Below are 19,473 nucleotides of genomic sequence, written 5' to 3' on the forward strand. Positions count from 1 at the left end.
GCCTGGGTGGCCTCACAGGCTCGTTCGGACTCTCAATTTCCCCGTCACATGTATAAACAGCATTGTTTACATCTCCTCTTTTTTTTGTAAATTAATTTATTTATTTTAATTAGAGGCTAATTACAAATTGTCGTGGTTTTAAATAGACAAAATGATTCCCTTTGTCCTGTTTAAACCCTCACTGATAAATTACTCATGGACAAAGGTCAGTAACAAGCCCTAATGAGACATATATACTCACGTTTCAATTTGGGTATCATATTTCAACCATTATCATTTCTTGAATTTAGTGTTAAACAAATATCTGAAGTATTAAATACATAAAATTCTAAACAAGGGTATATCAAGGGCAAAACAGCCCTGGAATGCAAAATGCTTTCCTGGCATTTTGAACAAGCCTGAGAAAGAAAAAAAGTTGTTCATCCATTCATTTCTCTGCACCTATTTGCTGAACAAACATTTACCAGCACCTTCTGTGAATCAGAAATTCTCCTTTGTTTCTGCAGGAGAGGGATTGGAAGTGTGTGGAAAGGGATAAATGATAGCAAAACCAGCAGCAACAACAACGAAAACAAAAAGAGGTTTCTGCCTCTGAGGAGTTCGGGTTCAATCGCAGGAGAAGAGTGTAAACAAATAATTACTGACTCCAACAAGGTTATGCTTCTATGGTGCCAGCTGGGGAAGGAAGGACCCCACAGTCATTTCTCATTAAAAAGACAGAAATGTGACTTTTAAATAAATATTTATTATCTCCTGTGTGTTTACTCTGACGGCAATTCACTTTTATGCATCTTCTGTTTGACTGTCTTAGATGTTCTGTCCATCAAGCCTTGCCTTCTCACAGCTGGAGGAGACCAAAGTCCATGTTTTTGTGTTAATTTGATTTATCATACAGGAAACAAATGTGTGCTCTGCTGAAAGGACCAGAGAAGCCATATAACAAGACCTATTTTAAAACTGACTACATTATGTATTGCTTTTTTTTTTTCCAGTTCACTGAATATTTCCCAGAGCAGAAATACATTTAAATTTGTTATTTTGTAGACTTATCTGTGTACCACCAAACACAATATTTCATTTGATTTGAAAGCCAAATGCAATCTAAGCTGATACCCATATCTTTTATGAAATATTGCAGCACAGACCAAACCTTGAAGAATCACAGATTGTGAGTGATGTCGTGCGGATCACCTCAGCATCTGGGTGTCACTAGGGAGCCAGACAAATCTCCATTATTCGTATGAGCATAATTCTAAAAGGGCACAAAAAGATTTTTGGGAATCAATTGTGTGAGAGATTGAGTATACAAATGGACAGTGTTAGACTGTGTATGAAAATAGAACCCTGATCCACAATTTTCAGTGACCGGCCCAGGAAACCAAACCATTATCCACATAAAGGGCCCAGGAAGCCAGCTTGCTTTCTGTGTCAGACTTGTAGGAAGTCAGATTACTATCTTTCGTGAATAATCCTGGAAGCTCATCAATAATCCTTATAATGATTGGTCAGAAAGAACCAGGACTTGGTTAACAACTGGCAGCCTCCCTAATTTTTATCCCCACTTTTAATCTAGGACTAACCAGAGTAACCTGTAACCAATGTACTCCTAAGCAATCACATTGGAGACCTCAGTTCTAGTTAGCTCACCTCCAGCCTCCCTACACCAACAAATTCCAATCAGAGCACACCAAACACTGTCTCTTGGTTTTCCAAAATAGAATTCCCCATTCATCTGCCTGCCTTCGAGTCTCTGCTGAAATGCAAGTGATGGTAACTGACTCCCTTACTCTGGCAAGCTCTGTATAAGTAGCTTTTGATTTTCTCATTTGATTGATCTTTATTTTCACATATGATTTCTCTTTGCACGTGAATTTAGTTGACGATATATAAAGTTCATTACTGCATTGAACAATGCACTCAGTGTTTTAAAACAAGATTAATTGTCAGAGTTTCAGTAAGCTATTTCTAAGAAAGACTATGAAACTGTTCATCATAGCATCTTGGCTATGAACCTGAATGTGTCTAATAAACTCAGTATAAGTGCTGAGAAATTCCCTATTGGGATCTACATCCTTTGTTCTAAGCATAAATGTAGGTTCTTGTGGAGACATGAGCTGAAGAGGTGAAATTAGAATGTACCTGGAGCACAACTCTGCCATATGAAAGAGGATTTGTAACAACTACAGTACCCAGAAGAGGATCAACAGGACATCAGAATGGGTCTGGAAGCCTCAAGAGAGTGGGCCAGTTACTGCGAGTGATAGTCCACTCATAGCAGAGGTTAGAGAAGAATTTCAGGGGGCAACATCACAGGTTTAAAAGGATCTGTGGTTGGAAGGGAAAAGCTGTCTGTTTTGTGATGCTTTAGAATACAGTACATGGACTAACATATTGAACATAGATGGAGCAACATATTTCACATGTATGATTTGGGATGGGCATTAGACCGGGTGATTTCTTATACAGTCTCTAAGATTTCATGATTCTGTACAAACTATTATTATAGTAACATAGTAGCATAATAAAGTAGCCAGATATTTGCATTGCAAAGCTCCTGACTAGTGTACTTCCACTGAACCAATCCAGGACAATGTTTTGAATTCAGGGAGGAAGTTTGTCTCAAAAGTATCAAGAGCTTGTTTTATAAGAAGAAATGATAAATGAATCCAGTGTTTTATCCTGGATGAACTCCTGGAACAGAAAAAGGAGAATAGGGTACAGCTAAGATAATCCAAATAAAGTATAATAAAATATACAGTTCAATTGGCACTGGTGATCAAGACTGGATCACTGGTTGTGACAAATACTCCACAGAACACAAGATGCTGACGGGGGAGGGTGGGAGGAGAGATGGTGAAGGGAGAGGAGCCTGAGCTCCAGACTCCCACAGGCACGAGGAGGTGCAGCCACATGCAGAGCAGCTCTCACTGAACACAACCTGCAGTCTGGAAGAAGGGCTCTGCTACCCAGAGAGCCCACACATGCTAAAGTGGTTTCACTAAAAACACTAAAGTGCTTTCTTTAAGGGGAAAAGAAAACACGTGAGAAGGAAGAATTCATAGGAAAGGAAAACTTCCACTAGTGAAGGACATGTGAAGGATGTGGACCAACCACCTACAAAGCCAGTGTGATTAAAAGACAAGAATTATGAAATTAAGTATAATTGCAATAAATAAACCCTTAAGGCTGAGACATGAAGATATAAAATGTGACATCAAAAACACAAAACGTAGAGGCAGGGAGTAAAAAAATGTACTTTAGAAAGTGTTTGAATTTAAATGATTGTAAGTTTAAAATAAGTAGACATAGTTACAGGTCAACACATACGAACCCTGTGGTGACCACAAATGAAAAACCTACAATACATAACACAAAAACTTTCCAGAACCGAACTCCAGCATAGCACTAAAGAAAATCGACAAATCACAAAGCAAGACGTTAAGAGAAGAAAAGAACTAAGAATAACTAAGAAACAAAACAAAACTCCCCCCGCAAAAAAGCAGCAAAATGGCAATTCCGTAAATGCATGCTATCGATAATCCCTTTTAATGTCAACAGACTAAATAATCCAAATCAAGAAACATTGAGTGATTGAAGGATTAAAAAACCTAAACACATCTACATGCACCCGTTTTATGGCTGTATTTTTTATGATAGCCAAGATCAGGAAGCAGCTTAAGTGTCCATCAACAGATGAATTTACAAACAAGATGTGAGATACACACACTCACACATGCACACACACACACACACACACACATGCAATTGCACATTACTCAGCCATAAAGAAAAGAATGAAATTTTGCCTTTTGCAAACATGGATGAACCTGGAAGGTATATGCTAAGGGAAAGTATTCATTTAGGGGCAGACAAATAATCCATGCTGTCATTTACACGTAGAATCCAAAAAATAAAACAAATAATGTGTGTATATATATATATAATATTTAAAAATATAAATAAATAGGTAACAAAACAGAAACATACTCACAGATATAGGGAATCAATAAGTGGTTACCAGTCGAGAGAGGGATGGAGGCGAGGGAAAACTAGGTTTAGTGGATTAAAAGTTACAAACCACTATGTATAAAATAAGTTACAAAGATAGAAGGATACATTTCATAGCACAGGGAATATAGCCAGCATTATGTAACAACTTCAAATGGAGTGTATTCTATAGACCATCCAGACACTATGTCATACTGAAAACTAATGGTAATGTTCTAAATCAACTGCACTTCAATAAAGAAAAATCTATAGAGGAAAGAATATATAGAACTCTCCAAACTACTTTTACAACTTTTTTGAAATCTAAAACTATTATAAAGTTGAGTCGATATAAAAAAATTGATGCTTCTTAAAAATGCAAATGACTGAGTGCGTAGTTTTTAATTTTCTCTTTCCTTAGTGTTATTCAGGAAAGAACATTGTCAAAATTATAACATATCAATCAGACACACTAGATTAAATTGTAACCTAAATCTGTGAGTTGGGAAATTCAAATAAAGTGAGGAGAGTTCATGCTACCCAAACAATTCAGAGTAGTCAATATATTCAGGAAAGTTTGAGAATCAGTCATTGCCATAGTTTCACCTGAGACTAGTCTTATTTAATCATTTTTCCAGTGTCCAAGCTTACTGTTAAGGCGTGGGAGTATAAATCTTTATTACAAACTATATAAAATATTTTGAAATGAGCTGGTTCTTTTATGCGATTCCACTTACGGATGTGGATTTCTAGTGTGGGAATTTTAACTTTTAGTCACTACATTAAAGAAACTGTTATAACCAAAGACTTTTGATAATGGCCCATTGTTTAATAGATTGCCACTAACAATAGTCAATTATCATGAGTGATGACAAAGCAAAACGTAACATCTGCAGGTTTCACTAGATTAAACCCTGTGATTCACTGAACAGGACACTGAACAATTAGGGATCCATCGTAAATTAAGACTAATTGAAAGTTAAACTTGAGAGATAAAGGGAAAAAAACTAACAAAATATTTGTGAGCAATTCAAGCAATCAACTCTGGATTTCATTACGAATCCATCATAGAGATATTTTAATGCATGAAAACTATACTATAGGGAAAAAGTTAAAGAAAGATGACTTACTTTTGCATTTTAAAGTATATATGTGCTGGAGCTTTAAAAAGGATTTATTGAGGTATGATTGACATACAGTAAGCCATAAATAGAAACCATAAAATATGTGCAAAAAACATAACTATTACCACAGTCAAGATGGTGAACATATTCATCAACTCTAAGGAATCCTCGAGCCCTTCTGATATTTCGTCCTCCTTTCAGTGTCTGCCCCCCATCCCCAGACATGCACCAATCTACTTTCTGAATTTTCTATAATTACATATAAGTAGATGATAGATAATTACACACAGAGAGAATATACTTCTTTCAATCATGGTAGTTTATGATTTATTAATGTTGTATGTATCACTACAGCACCATCCTCTTTAATTTTTGAGTAATATTCCCAATATTTTATGGCATAGATGTATTTAATACTAAACTTTGTTTAGTCATTCACCTTTCATCAGTTCAGTTCAGTCTCTTAGTAGTGTCTGACTCTTTGCGACCCCTGGGACTGCAGCACCCCAGGCCTCCCTGTCCATCACCAACTCCTGGAGTTTACCCAAACTCACGTCCTTTGAGTTGTTGATACCATCCAACCATCTCATCCTCTGTCATCCCCTTCTCCTCCTGCCTTCAATCTTTTCCAGCATTAGGGTATTTTCAAATGAGTCAGCTCTTCACATCAGGTGGCCAAAGTATTGGAGTTTCAGCTTCAACATCAGTCCTTCCAATGAACACTCAGGACTGATCTCCTTTAGGATGGACTGGTTGGATCTCCTTGCAGTCCAAGGGACTCTCAAGAGTCTTCTCCAACACCACAGTTCAGAAGCATCAATTCTTCAGCACTCAGCTTTCTTTATAGTTCAACTTTCACATCCATACATGACTACTGGAAAAACCATAGCCTTGACTAGACAAATCTTTGTTGGCAAAGTAATGTTTCAGGTTTTTAATATGCTGTCTAGGCTGGTCATAAATTTCCTGCCAAGGAGTAAGTGTCTTTTAATTTCATGGCTTCAGTCAGCATCTGCAGTGATTTGGGAGCCCAGAAAAATAAAGTCTGACACTGTTTCCATCCCCATCTATTTGCTATGAAGTGATGGAACCAGATGCCATAATCTAAGTTTTCTGAATGTTGAGCTTTAGGCCAACTTTTTCACTCTCCTCTTTCACATTCATCAAGAGACTCTTTAGTTCTTTTTCATTTTCTGCCATAAGGGTGGAGTCATCTGCATATCTGAGGTTGTCGATATTTCTCCCAGCAATACGGTTTCCAGCTTGAGATTCATCCAGCCCAGCGTTTCTACTCTGCATAGAAGTTAAATAAGCAGGGTGAAAATATACAGCCTTGACATACTCCTTTTCCTATTTGGAACCAGTCTATTGTTCCATGTCTAGTTCTAACTGTTGCTTCCTGACCTGCATACAGGTTTCTCAAGAGGCAGGTCAGGTGGTCTGGTATTCCCATCTCTTTCAGAATTTTCCACAGTTTATTGTGATCCACACAGTCAAAGGCTTTGGCATCGTCAATAAAGCAGAAATAGATGTTTTTCTGGAACTCTCTTGCTTTTTCAATGATACAACAGATGTTGGCAATCTGACCTCTGGTTCCTCTGCCTTTTCTAAAACCAGCTTGAACATCTGGAAGTAAATGTTCATAGACATATCATTTGTTTCCAGTTTTTGGCTGACCATAGCCTGCCAGTCTCCATTTGTCTATGGGACTTCCCAGACAAGAATACTGGAATGGGTTACCCTTTCCTTCTCCAGGGATCAAACCCTCTTCTCCTGCATTGCAGGCAGATCTTTGCAACCGAGCCACCAGGAAGCCCCAGGATACATGATGTGCTGTGCTGTGCTTAGTCACTCAGTCATGTCCTGTGCTTTGTGATCCCTTGAACTGTAGCCCAAAAGGCTCCTCTGTCCGTGGGGTTTCTCCAGGCAAGCATACTGGAGTGGGTTTCCATGCCCTCCTCCAGGGGATCTTCCCAACCCATGGATCAAAACCATGTCTCCCGCATTGGAGACAGATTCTTTACCATCTGAGCCATCAGAGAAGCCCAAGAATACTGGAGTGGGAAGCCTATCCCTTCTGCGGGGTATCTTTCCAACCCAGAATTGAACCAGGGTCTCCTACATTGCAGGTGGATTCTTTATCACTGAGCAACAGGGAATCCCAAGATACATGATAGGGGAACGCTAACTCTCTTTCAAACGGTTGTGCCAGTCTATGTGTCCCTCAGGAGTATATGAGAGCTCCAGTTACTCTGCATCGCGAACAACACTGTTTTGTGGGCTAAATTTTTAGCCATTCTAATTGGTGTGTAGTGCACTTCATTATGGTTTTAATTTGCCTTTCTTTGTTCACTAATGGGCTTCGCTGGTGGCTCAGCAATTAAGAATCTGCCAGACAATACAGGAAACCAAAGAGACACGGGTTCAAACCCTGGGATGGGAAGATCTCCTGGAGAAGGAAATATGTGACTTGTATATATTTTCTTCCAATCTTCTTTAGTGTCTGTTTTAGTGCTTTTAATATTGGGAGAAATATCAATAATTGCGGATACACAGATGACACCACCCTTCTGGCAGAAAGCAAAGAGGAGATAAAGAGTCTCTTGATGAAAGGGCTGAGCGCCGAAGAATTGATGCTTTTGAACTGTGGTGTTGGAGAAGACTCTTGAGAGTCCCTTGGACTGCAAGGAGATCCAACCAGTCCATTCTGAAGGAGATCAGCCCTGGGATTTCTTTGGAAGGAATGATGCTAAAGCTGAAACTCCAGTACTTTGGCCACCTCATGTGAAGAGTTGACTCATTGGAAAAGACTCTGATGCTGGGAGGGATTGGGGGCAAGAGGAGAAGGGGACGACAGAGGATGAGATGGCTGGATGGCATCACTGACTCTTTGGACGTGAGTCTGGGTGAACTCCGGGAGTTGGTGATGGACAGGGAGGCCTGGCGTGCTGCGATTCATGGGGTCGCAAAGAGTCAGGCATGACTGAGCAACTGAACTGAACTGAACTGATGAAAAGGAAAGAGGAGAGTGAAAAAGCTGGCTTAAATCTCAACATTCAAATAAACGAAGATCATGGCATCCAGTCCCATCACTTCATGGCAAATAGATGGGGAAACAATGGAAACAGTTAGAGATTTTATTTTCTTGGGCTCCAAAATCACTTCAGATGGTGACTGCACCCATGAAATTAAAAGATGCTTGCTCCTTGGAAGAAAAGCTATGACCAACCTAGACAACATACTAAAAAGCAGAGAAATTACTTTGCTGACAAAGGTCCGTCTAGTCAAAGCTATGGCTTTTCCAATAGTCATGTACGGATGCAAGAGTTGGACCATAAAGAAATCTGAGCACCAAAGAATTGGTGCTTTTGAACTGTGATGTTAGAAAAAACTCTTGAGAGTCTCTTGGACAGCAAGGAGATGAAATCAGTCAATCTTAAAGGAAATCAGTCCTGAATGTTCATTGGAAGGACTGATGTTGAAGCTGAAGCTCCAATACTTTGGCCACCTGATGTGAAGAACTGACTCATTAGAAAATACCCTGATATTGGGAAAGATTGAAGGCAGGACGAGAAGGGGATGAAAGAGAATGAGATGGTTAGATGGCATCACCAACTCAATGGACATGAGTTTGAGCAAGCTCCGGGAGTTGTTGATGAACAGGGAAGCCTGGCGTGATGCAGTCCATGGGATCTCAAAGAGTTGGACGTGACTCAGTGACTGAACTGAATTAAATATTGCCTTTTAAAAAGCAGATGTTTTTAAATTGGATGAAGTAGTAGGTATTGATTTATATTTTACATGCTAGGCTCAGATGTTCAGTCATGTCTAGCTCTTTGTGACACCATGGACTGTAGCCCACCAACCCCCTCTGTCCATAGGATTCTCCAGGCAAGAATCCTGGAGTAAGATCCCATTTCCTCCTCTAGGGGATCTTCTTAATCCAGTGATCAAATCTGAGTGTTTTGCATCTCCTGCACTGAACAAATGGATTCTTTATCACTAGTGCTACCTGAGAAGCCCATGTGAAAGTGAAACTGAAAGTTGTTCAGTTCTGTCCAACTCTTTCCTGTATAGTCCATGGAATTCTCCAGGCCAGAACACTGGAGTGGGTAGCCTTTCCCTTCTCCAGGGAATCTTCCCTTCTCCAGGGATTGAACCCAGGTCTCCCACATTGCAGGCGGATTCTTTACCAGTTGAGCCACAAGAGAAGCCCAAGAACACTGGAGTGGGTAGCCTACCCCTTCTCCAGCAGATTTTCCCGACCCAGGAATCAAACTGGAGTCCCCTGCATTGCAGGTGGATTCCTTACCAACTGAGCTATCAGAGAAGTCCATATATGTGTGTAATTTTATTACATATAAATTATTTCTTCCATGTGTTTTTGCTTGTTCGAATTTGCCCAGCAAATTTTCATTCTCCAGAAATCCAGAAGAGCCAAATGTTTAAAAGATTCACCCCCCCTCATCAAAGAAGTAAACTGTATCTTCCCATGACTTATGTGTGGGCTGCATATAGCAGCTGCTTTCTAAAAGTATAACCCTGAAAGGGGTAAAAAGAGTAACTTCATGGTAAAGAAGCTTGACAAAAGTACTTCAGTCAATTGATCAAAGCTAACACCCTTAGTCGGAGAAGGCAATGGCACCCCACTCCAGTACTCTTGCCTGGAAAATCCCATGGACAGAGGAGCCTGGTAGGCTGCAGTCCATGGGTTCGCTAAGAATCGGACACGACTGAGCGACTTCCCTTTCACTTTTCACTTTCAGGCATTGGAGAAGGAAATGGCAACCCACTCCAGGGTTCTTGCCTGGAGAATCCCAGGAATGGGGGAGCCTGGTGGGTTGCTGTCTCTGGGGTCCCACAGAGTCGGACACGACTGAAGCAACTTAGCAGCAGCAGCAGCAGCAGCAACAGCCTTAGTGATTAGTCATGTTGACAGTATGTACCTTCAACATGATGTGAGGAAAACCGCACTTTATTTCTATGGTCTTCCTCTCAAAACTAAAAACCCCAGGGTGGGAAACATATCAGACTCAGCCTAACAGAGGGGAATCCTACAGTGTAAGGGATCAATGCTCCTCAGGACTGTCAAGGTCAACAAAAGCAAGGAAAGTCTGAGTAACTGTCATAGCCAAGCAGAGGCTTAAGAAGAGATGACTTGTTAATAATTGCGATGTGATTGGTTCAGTGTATCCCAGAATCAAAAGGGAACATTAGGTAAAACTTCAGGAAATCTGAATAAACTATAGACTTGTAATGTATCAACATTGGTTTATTGTGTAACAAATGTAATACACTAATGTGAGACATAAATAATAGGAGAAATGGTGTGAGGCATATGAAATCTCTGTACACACTCCAAGTGCCCCTTAAATCTAAAAAGGTTCCACTTTCAAAGATACGTATTTAAAAATTGTCTAAGGACTTGGATTTATGTAATACCTTTAAGCTCTTCTTTAGATGTAGATATTATGAATTAAAGAGTCGTTTTCTATATTTCTTATAATATGAATTGGTCACTGACTGCCATAATGATATACTTAGAAGCCAATGTTCCTTTTCGTGTTTGTTTGGTCCAGTGAGTTATTATCATGAGGAATAACTGCCTATGATTTGCAAAAGTAAATATATATTTCACATCAAAGACTTCCATGGCTTATAGGATTTTCTTTGCTTGAGTGGTTTCTGAGGATGAAATTCAAGCTGGAACAGACATTACAGTGAAATCTTAGTGAATTTTGAAGAGGTCTGAAGGATTGAAAACATTTGATGAAACAGAAGACAAGTATCACTCCTTTCCATAGATAATGCTATAGAAATATAACCAACTGAAATATTATATTAAATGCCCTAAGTAACATTTAATATGTTGACAGTTTTGTGTTTACCATATGAATATAATGTGAGGGTTTAATCACGCAGTTGCCATAAATCACTAATAAATGAGAGCGGTGATAAAAGTAATAAATAGTGCAAGGTTGTATGTCAGATTCTCATCTCCACCCTTCTTATCTGCTATGTGATTTTTAAGTAAACCATTTAACCCAGGGTGTTCCTGTTCTTCCTTCTGTGAAAAAGGGATAATAAAGTACCCACCTCCTAGGATTATGAACAAATGCTGTTTCTGTCACATCATTTACCTCTAAATATATCGTAAATCCTACTCTATAGTGTTCCTTCAAAAGTTAGGTTTCTAGTAAATTAAATAAAGATAAAAGAACACACTTTTTATAGTCAATCATCCGTTTATCGTTTACTGTGCCCACAGTAAATGATCAAGTTTTCCAACTGGTCTCAGGACCTTCAGCCTGAAGGACTGACCCTACTCAGCATTTCCTGCTGTGCAGATTGTCTCAGCTTCTGTTAACATGAAGCTATCCTGATTTCCTCTCAGCTTTGGAGGATACTTTTGGCTGATACATTTTTATTTTTTAATATTTAGTACTTTAAAAGTATAATATATCTGTAAAATCAGCAGTAATTCTTATCTTTAAATGCCTTTTCGTAATGTTTCTTCTTTTCTCCCCACTCTGGCTGTTCCCAAGTTTCTTTGGTTTTCTTTTTTGATTTTTGTTTATAGCATTTTGACTATGGTATGTGTAGTATGAGTCTTTTAATACTTACTTTGCTTGTGTCCTACTGAGATTCTTGCATATGTAAACACATTTTTTCTGCAGATATTGAAAGGTTTTAGCAATTATGTCTTCAAATATTTTTTCTACTCCAATTTTACATATTTCTTTTTCCTGAGGAACAATTACATGGACACTGGATAATTCAATATTATCTATAAGTTTCCTTAAGCTATTCACTGGGTTTCTTTTTTTCTAATTCTTTTTCATTCTAGTTATCTCTGTTCTTCAGATTGGATAAATTCAATATTTATACATTTATTTTAAAATAACAGATATTTACTAATTTATATATTTAATGATAAATATTATAATAAATGTTTAATATGCAAAATAACACAGTACATAATATAATGAATATACATAGTATGTATTACTTTGTATTATATGTCATATAATATATTGTGGTTTATGATATAAATATTATAATAGAGTGTATTAATACACAATATCATTATAAATAATTATAATTTAAATATTTATATAAATATACTTAACCTATAAAATTTAGGCATTTAATTTATATTTTGGAGAAGGCAATGGCACCCCACTCCAGTAGTCTTGCCTGGAAAATCCCATGGGCAGAGGAGCCTAGTGGGCTGCAGTCCATGGGGTCACTGAGAGTCAGACACGACTGAGAGACTTCACTTTCACTTTTCACTTTCATGTATTGGAGAAGGAAATGGCAACCCACTCCAGTGTTCTTGCCTGGAGAATCCCAGGGACAGGGGAGCCTGGTGGGCTGCCATCTATGGGGTCGCACAGAGTCGGACACGACTAAAGTGACTTAGCAATTTATATTTTAATTATATATAAGTTGCATAGTATGTTATATATAAAATAATATATAAATATGATTCTGTATATGTTTGATATGTTATGCATATGTTATGCATAACATATAATTCATGTATAAATATTTATATTTGATATTTTCATTCATATTGTATAAACTTAAATATTGTTAGGTGACATTATATATGCATATATTTTTGCTCTAAATAAGTTACTTATTTTCTGTCTAGGAGGTTTAGCTCCTCCGTTCATCTTTCTGCAGACTAAAATTGTGTAGCAGTTACCATTGCCCTTCCTCAGGAGAATTATTCTTCCTGGATATTCTGAGCTGACCCACAGCAATATTACTTGCTTTGATCAATCAAACGAGATTGAAACTGACACGACAATTCCAGACATTATTATGAGTCAGTGTGCCAAACGAAAAGTAAAAATTAGGGTTAAGACTCTGTGCTTCCAATGCAGGGAATGCAGGTTCTATTCCTGGTTAGGGAACTAAGATCCCACATGCCCCAATGCAGCCAAAATAAGTAGATAAATAAAAATTAAATAACGAAAATTAGTATCAAATCAAGAGGGGGAAAAAAAAGCATCAGTGTGCCCTTCATCTGATATTCTTTTTTCTCTGGTTTGTTATCTAAGACTGTTCTAGAAAGTTGAAGTCTCAGCAGGCTGACTTTGGCATGAAAATTACAATCATGCAAAGCAAGAATCTATAATGATCTGAGCAAAGAATAAACATTTGTTGTTCTAATCAATGAGATGTGGGTGTCACTTGTTACTATAGCCAAGTTAATTTATCTTTCTGATACCTTAGATAATATAGGTACTTATGTATTTATAGTTTTAGAATAACTTATCATTTTAAAGTATATTTCACTACTTACACTTTGGAATTTTGTTAGTCACACAGAACAGTTCAAAGTAATATACATAGTGAGATTATTGAATCACCTCCTTCAAAAGGATAATGTGTTTCCATTTATGTAAATCTTCTCTTACGCCACTAAAGAGACATTTTAGTGCCTGTCATCGCATAATTTTAGAGAAGGAAATGGCAACCCTTTTCAGTATTCTTGCCTAGAAAATCTCATGGACAGAGGAGCCCAGGGCACTAGAGTTCAAGGGGTCACAAAGAGTCAGACACGACTGAGTGACTGAGCACAGACATCACATAATTTATGTCAATCTTTTTCTAATGAACAGTAATTATTTTTATCTTTAATCTATTAATAGTAGTATAATCAAAAACATTCTGCATAAAACTTGACATGACTTCTAATTAATTCTCCATCATAAATGCATAGAGTAGGATTACTAAATTCAAAACGATAATGATTTTTAAACTCTTGATTACTGTTAAATAATATCTTAGAATAATTGCATGAATTTACTTTCCCACCAGCAATATATTTATACTGGTAATTTCATACATACAATGTTACAATTATTAAGTTTTATCTTTTCTTCAGTAAAGCATCCATATGGATAGGTAGATGGATAAATACGTAGATAATATGTGTGTTTTGTGAGTGTCGATGAAGATACTCCCACAAATAAAGAGTATTTAAAATGCACGTGTGTATACACACACATATATTTTTCACCTAAACAGTGAAATATACAGTTATATATTCATTCACATATTCACATATATTAATACATATGGATGCATACACACATAATTGTTGGCTGTTGCTAGCAGTTAGAAATCATTAGTTGGTCAGTCTTATTTAATTTGTACTCTCTAACTTCCTGTTAAAGTACAATGCAAATCCCTGACATCGTGTCATTTTACCTGTAAATTCTTCAATCAAGAATCTTTCACAGATAAGAATGCAGCACTATTATTACTATTAGCAAAATCTTAGTACAACCCACTCCAGTGTTCTTGCCTGGAGAATCCCAGGGACGAGGGAGCCTGGTGGGCTGCAGTCCATGGGGTCGCTAAGAGTCAGACAGGACTGAGCGACTTCACTTTCACTTTTCACTTTCATGCATTGGAGAAGGAAATGGCACCCCACTCCAGTACTCTTGCCTGGAAATACCATGGACAGAGGAGCCTGGTGGGCTGCAGTCCATGGGGTCGCTAAGAGTCGGACACGACTGAGCGACTTCACTTTCACTTTTCACTTTCATGCATTGGAGAAGGAAATGGCACCCCACTCCAGTACTCTTGCCTGGAAATACCATGGACAGAGAACCTGGTGGGCTGCCGTCTATGGGGTCGCACAGAGTCGGACACGACTGAATCGACTTAGCAGCAGCAGCAGTACATCCTTATAGCTATATAGTATTCACTTTGTTCAAATTTCCCATTAAGTCGCTTCAGTAGCTTCCCCTAATAGCTCACAAATATTTGATGTTTTACACTTTTTTGTGTTTTTCTGTTCCCTTTATCATCAGAATCTTTGATTAAAAGTTATTTAAAGTAAGACTACTTTTAACATGCATGTACATATATCTTTGTAAATGTGTGATTCATTTTATCTTTGGTCTCTGCATAAAAATGAAATTGTGGGATCATGAAACAAATACACCTTCTTCTTTTGCATGAAACTAAGTAATTCCCCGAAGTGTTTAAGTTTACTTGCTTGTGTGCTCAGTGACTCAGTTGTGCCCAGCTCTTTGCAACCCCACGGACTGTAGCACTCCAGCCTCCTCTGTCCATGGAATTCTCCAGGCAGAAATGCTGGAGTGGGTTGCCATTTCCTTCTCCAGGGGATCTTCTCGACCCAGGGATCGAGTCAGCGTCTCTTGCATCTCCTGCATTGGCAGGTGGCTTTTTTACCACTGTGCCATCTGGAAGCCCCTTATGCTTATTTATATAATCACCAATAGTAAATCATAATTCTTACTTCTTATTGGTCTACATTGAAGCTAGAATCTCTTTGCAAGAGACTATCATCTATTGTTGAATCTGTTTTCATTTTTAGTGCAATTGCAAATCATTTCATGTTTAATTAAGGCTTTTGTGTTCTACCTTGATTTCTTTGCTTGCATCCTTTGATATTCTTCTCTAACAAGAAGCTTTGCCTTATTTTATTGATTTGTAATGATATCATATATCCTGAATAACAATCTTTTGCAATAAACAATATAAGTATTTTCTTCTACTCTGTTTTGACTTTTATAAGGTTTAATGTCACATAGAATTCATACAGAAGTTTTACATTTTAATGCAGTCAGTCTTTTCTTTACGTAGCCTTTTGTCTCCTGTATAAAAATTATTCTGTATTACAAGACCACAGATATTTTATATATTTATCTAAACATTTCAAATGTTGCTTTCACATTTACATGTTTATCTAAAATTTAGTATATTTCTCCACTTGTTCAGTTACATTTCTAAAAAAAAAAAAACAATTTTTTCTCATTTCCCCCAATATATCTGCTGTTACTAGGTCTCATATTCATATTTCTATTTCTTGTTTCCCCAGTTATTTAAACTTATTTATCTTCCATGAAGAAAACTTAAAAATGATGTAATTATTATTTTATGACAAATCATGTTATCTTGATTAAGTCAATCATTACTACTCCATTTTTTCCTTCATCTATTCTTAAGTTTTTATTCTTTCACAGGAATTTAAAAATTAGCTTTATTGTATATTGCATTATTTTATCAATCATTTGTTTATAAAAAAGAAATACTAAAAGATATTTTAAATGAGAATTCTTCAAGAAATATATGATTAGCTCATCCAATTTAATTTTTAAAATGTTAGGAGTTTGATTAGAATTTATTAAATTTATACATTATTTTAGATAAAATTAATATTTTGCTTTGATTATCCCCATAGTATTCCATTACATTATTATTTTTTTCAAATAATATTTCACAGTTTTCTCCATATGTTATGTCCATCTTCTTTACTGTTTTATTTCTAGGTGATTGCAGTAGACTTTTTCTATTTACTCATACTTTCATTGTCTCCTCCAGATCCTTGGAAGGATTAAACTACCCCCACCTTGAGGTTAGATGTGGACAGGTGTCTTGATTTGATCAGCAAGATGTCTGCAAAAATTATGTTTATGATTTCTAGATGTCAGCATTTAAAAATCAGTATCCCATTCCCCTTCCGATCCTATAGCAAACTCACCACAAAGAAGGATGCCTCCGGTGACACATGGAGGCTGCAGGACAGCGGGGTCTCTGTCGGCAGGAAAGTTGTTACAAGGGGATGTGAAGGGCAGTCAGTCTGGAGACACAGTGGACACCGAGTCAGCAAGAAAGAAGGCTTCCTCTGTTAGACTTCTGAATCTGGGTGTTCTGCAGCATAATTCATTCTAATCTGATTGATGTAGTACCTTCCCAGCAAATTGTCTGTGTAGACCATGCATCTACAGTAAAAAAAAAAAAAAAAAAAAAGCTGTCTTTTTTTTCTTCGCAACTCCCATAGCACTTACTTGTTTTCCTCATATACCTGAATTGAGAGAATCTTCCGTGCATCGTTGTGCAGAAGGTATACCTGCACTGAACACTCATTGAATAATAAGGGAAGAGAAAATGACTTTGTCTTGCTCCTTTGCTTAATAGAATAGCTATTTGTTGTTGTTCAGTTGATAAGCCGTGTCTGACTCTTGGCAACTCTGACTCTGCGACAGCACACCCGGCTTCCCTGTCCTTCACTGTTTCCCAGAGTTTGCTCAAATTCATGTCCGTTGAGTTGGTGATGCTATCTAACCATCTAATCTCTGCCACCTTCTTCTCCTTTTGCCTTCAGTCTTTCCCAGCTATTTAAGTATCTCTAAAAAGCACTGCATTTGCTGTAGGTCTCTGATAGCTGATCTTTATCAGGTAATAAAATGCATTTTTTATTTCTTCTTTACTTGATAGTTTTTTTAAATCACAAATGATGCTGAATTTCATCAAACATCCCTTACATAGCTTTATCCTAAGATGTGGAAGCTGGTGAATCTTATTCAAGGTAATTTTGTATTCTCCATCCTTTGCATTTACATAGACAACTGAGAACATACTTGTAATTTTCAACAAAAAAAATAAATAAATAAAAGCAACAACATCAACAAAACCCACTGGATTCACCATAGATCTACCAGGGGAATTAATAATAATTTATAGCAATATACGATGTCTGGTAACATTATTTGTTGTCAGTTTTGTAGAAAATACTATAGGCTCTGGGATTTATGAGTTGTTTTTGTTTGTTTTCCCAGAGACGAGTATCCCTCTTCTGTAAAGCAGGTGTGATGAGAAACTGATTTCAGTTCAGTGAGGAACTGGAGAGGGTCCCACCTGGTAGCAGCTTTAATGACACCCAGTCTTCCTCTGGTCTCCATCATCTGGAGCCTGTGGTCTCTGCTCTTCTGTAGCTGCAGACCCTTGCTCTAGGGGGACTTGATTTCCTGGACACCAAGAGGAGGCAGTCCTGCTGCTTACCTTTCCTTGCCATCCCAACACTCAGCAAATGCCTCGTGGAGAAAAGCAGCCTCCTTCAAGATGGGGTCCCCGTGAAGTCTGTCCCTACAGCCTACACTCTCTGCTGGTGTCTTTCTCTTACAGAGTCCTCTGCCCTGAACCAAGAACACGACCATCCCCTCCACGGATTGCCAAGTGTCCCCAAGAAAATAACTTGAGAAAAAGTTTAAGTGTTGTGATTTTTCATGGCAACAAAACTTTACAGTTGATGTATCTCCCTTCATCCAGTAGGACTTAGGAAATGGAATTCTGCATCTTCTAGCCAACCTCCAAACTCAAATGTTTTTCATTCATTCCTACCCCATTATTAACCTGGAAAAACAGCTGCTTTGGGGGCCTTTACCTGCAGTTTTCAGGGAAGACGTGAATGTCTTAAGACTCTAAGATGAGCTGATCCTACTTGTAAGCTGCTGGCTGCACAAGCCACGTGATCAGGCTCCTCAGTCCACGCAGTCTCCTAGCTTCCTCCTCACCCCTTCAGTTCCTTTTCCTTTTCAGATGCAGGATGGGTTTCACACCTAGTTGGGAGTCCTGGAAACGCCAACACCTTCTTTCAGTTCAGTCAGTTCAGTTGCTCAGTCTTGTCTGACTCTTTGCGACCCCATGGACTGCAGCACGCCGGGCCTCCCTGTCCATCACCAACTCCCGGAGTTTACTCAAACGCATGTCCATTGAGTTGGTGATGCCATCCAACCATCTCATCCTCTGTTGTCCCCTTCTCCTCCTGGCTTCAATCGTTCCCAGAATCAGTGTCTTTTCCAATGAGTCAGTTCTTCGCATCAAGTGGCCAAAGTATTGGAGTTTCAGCTTCGCTATCAGTCCTTCCAATGAATATTCTGAACTCATTTCCTTTAGGATGAACTGGTTGGATCTCCTTGCAGTCCAAGGGACTCTCATGAGTCTTCTCCAACACCACAGTTCAAAAGCATCAATTCTTTGGTGCTCAGCCTTCTTTATAGTCCAACTCTCACATCCATACATGACTACTGGAAAAACCATAGCTTTGACTAGATGCACCTTTGTTGGCAAAGTAAATTAAATTAAAAAGTAAAAAGCTTTTTAATATGCTGTCTAGTTTGGTCATAACTTATCTTCCAAGGAGCAAGCCTCTTTTAATTTCATGGCTGCAATCACCATCTGCAGTGACTTTGGAGGCCCCCCAAAATAAAGTCTGTCACTATTTCCACTGTTTCCCCATCTATTTGCCATGAAGTGATGGGACCTGATGCCATGATCTTAGTTTTCTGAATGTTGAGTTTTAAGCCAACCTTTTCACTCTCCTCTTTCACTTTTAACAAGAAGCTCTTTAGTTCTTCTTTGCTTTCTGCCATAAGGGTGGTGTCATCTGCATATCTGAGGTTATTGATATTTCTCCCGGCAATCTTGATTTCATCTTTACTGGATACAGAAACATCACCTGTTGCTAGCAACCCCCTGATCTTAGCTCCCTCATTCAAACAACTCTGAAGAATAGTCATTTCCATGGGTTACT

General features: G+C 38.1%; 1 long non-coding RNA gene across 3 annotated transcripts in view; it reads right to left on the reverse strand.

Annotated features, from left to right (window-relative positions):
* Window positions 1-19,473, reverse strand: part of LOC147350068 (uncharacterized) — a 32,074-nt gene that overhangs the window by 10,976 nt on the left and 1,625 nt on the right. Inside the window, exons 1-3 of one of the 3 annotated variants that reach the window (XR_015149156.1) lie at window positions 18,325-18,477; window positions 16,642-16,882; window positions 15,689-16,556 (exon numbers count right to left, since the gene is read on the reverse strand). This is a non-coding gene — a long non-coding RNA (uncharacterized LOC147350068). Of the gene's footprint in view, window positions 1-15,688; window positions 16,557-16,641; window positions 16,883-18,324; window positions 18,478-19,473 lie in introns of those variants that run through there. The other 2 variants (XR_015149155.1, XR_015149157.1) reach the window with 2 other exon arrangements.

Source organism: Bos grunniens, chromosome 20 (genome assembly GCF_055505025.1).
Source record: "Bos grunniens cultivar Pamir isolate PY7600 chromosome 20, Bosgru_T2T1.0, whole genome shotgun sequence".
NCBI classification, from domain to species: Eukaryota; Metazoa; Chordata; class Mammalia; order Artiodactyla; family Bovidae; genus Bos; species Bos grunniens.